Raw genomic sequence first — 2353 nt, 5'->3', positions numbered from 1 at the left:
TTTTTTTTTTTTTTTTGAGACAGAGTCTTGCTTTGTTGCCTGGGCCAAAGTGCTAAGGTGTTGTCATAGCTCACTGCAACATCAGACTCCTGGGCTCAAGTGATCCTCCCACCTCAGCTTCCCGAGTACCTGGGAATATAGATGTGCACCACTACACCTGGCTAATTTTTTAAATATTTTGTAGAGATGGGGTCTCGTTTTTCTCAGGCTGGTCTCAAACTCCTGGCCTCAAGTGTTCCTCCCTCCTTGACCTCCCAAGGTGCTAGGATTACAGGTGTGAACCACTGCTCCTGGCCAAAGTTTTTTAGTTTTAAGAGATCTCAAATCTACCTGAAGAAAAATCTTTAATATAAATGGTTTTACATAGCATGGAAGTCTAGATCTATTATGAATTATGTGTACACCTATGTTGATATTTAATTTAAGCTATGTGAATGAAAGTACATGAAAAATCTTTACTAACTTTTTAAGAAACTTGGAACTTCTTTTCTAGGTAATAGAATTACCTCTTACAAACCCAGAATTATTCCAGCGTGTAGGAATAATACCTCCAAAAGGCTGTTTGTTATATGGACCACCAGGTTGGTATTGAATTGTTTCTACCCCACCTGTTGGAATGAATGGATTCCAGTTGAAATGAAATGAACGAATGAAGGCATAAAAAATACAAGATGGAAATTTAATGTGGGCAGTTCCAACCTCTACTCCATTCAGAGTGAAAATGGGATAGGAGATGTATGTCTACTATTTCCTTGGGCATGCTTAGTGTATTTGTACCTCACGGTGTATATATCTTAACAGGCCCGTGATTGTAGTGCAGTAGTCCTCAAAATGTGGTTCCCAGATGTCTGGGTGTTCCTGAGATGCTTGCATTGAATCTGCAAGGTCAAAATTACTTTCATAATACTATGATGGTATTTGGCTCTTAGCTGACGTCTGTGCTGATGATGCAAAAGCAATGTGGGTAAAACTGCTCGCACCATAGCGTGAATCAGTTGTCAGTGGCATGAAACAGTACTGTGTTCTTGACTGCTGCATACTTTCAGTGTAAAAAAAAAAAAGGCCACTTTCACTTTAAAATGTCCTTGGTGAAACAGTAAATTTATTTTATTAAATCTTTATCATCGAATAATACTTTGCGCTCTGTGTGATGAAATGGAAAATACATATAAAGTATTTATGCTGATATTGAATAAGACAGTTGCTGTTAGGAAAAGCACATGTGCAGTTGCTTGAGTTGTCAGCTGAATTAATTGCTTTTTATGGAATACTATTTTTGTAACAGAATTTTCTATCATAGTCCATGTTAAGTAGGGTTTGATATATTTTTAACGTTCTGTATTCAGTGTGACTAAAATAAAATTACAAGGCAATGAAATATCACCTCACATCTGTTAGAATAGCTATTATCAAAAAGATGAAAGATAAATGTTGGCAAGGATGTGGGGAAAAGGGAGCCCTTGTACACTGTTAGTGGGGATTTAAATTAGTACAGCCATTTTGGAAGAAAGTATGGCGGTTCCTCAAAAAACTAGAAATAGAATTACCATATGATCCAGCATTGCCACTTTGGAGTGTGTATCCAAAGGATTTGAAATCAGCATTTCAAAGAGATATCTGCACTCCTATGATTATTGTAGCATTATTCACTATAGCCAAGATATGAAAACAACCTAAGTACACATCAGTGGATGAATGGATAAAGAAAATGTGCATATACACAATGTAATACTATTCTGCTTTTAAAAAGAAATTAAATTCTGTAGTTTGTGATAACATGGATGAATTTAGAAAATATTATGCTAAGTGAAATAAGCCAGGCACAGAAGGACAAATACTGCATAATCTCACTTACATGTAGAATCTAAAAACGTTGAACTCATAGAAACCGAGAGTAGACTAGTGGTTACCAGAGGCTGGGGGGTGGGAGTGGTTGTGGTGGTGAATGGGAAAGGGGAGATGTTAGTCAAAGGGTACAAAGTTCACTCTGACAGGGGAATAAGTTCTAGTGATTTATTGCACAGTATGGTGTCTATAATTAATAATGTATTAGATATTTCAGAATGACTGAAAGTAGATTTTACATGTTCTTACCACAAAGTAATTATAAGTATGTGAGGTGATGGATATGTTAATCAGCCTGATTTAATCATTCCACAATATATACATGTATTATAACATTGCATTTTACCCTATAAATATACACATTTATTATTTGTCAATTAAAAATAAAATAAATTCTAGCCAGGTGCAGTGGCTTGAGCCTGTAAATTCCAGCTACCTGGGAGACTGAGGCAGGAGGATCTCTTGAAGCCAGGAGTTTGGGACCAGCCTAGGCAACATAGCAAGACCC

The 2353-nt window shown here is 36.6% G+C and overlaps 1 protein-coding gene across 1 annotated transcript in view; it reads left to right on the top strand.

The window, feature by feature from the left end:
• PSMC6 (proteasome (prosome, macropain) 26S subunit, ATPase, 6) overlaps window positions 1-2353 on the top strand; it is a 32130-nt gene that overhangs the window by 6153 nt on the left and 23624 nt on the right. The gene's annotated exons all lie outside the window — the stretch shown is intronic.

Source organism: Propithecus coquereli, unplaced genomic scaffold (assembly GCF_000956105.1).
Source record: "Propithecus coquereli isolate 6110/MARCELLA unplaced genomic scaffold, Pcoq_1.0 Scaffold83, whole genome shotgun sequence".
NCBI lineage: Eukaryota > Metazoa > Chordata > Mammalia > Primates > Indriidae > Propithecus > Propithecus coquereli.
Note: the sequence above shows the minus strand (reverse complement) of the source record. Positions and strands in the feature narration are given on the sequence as shown.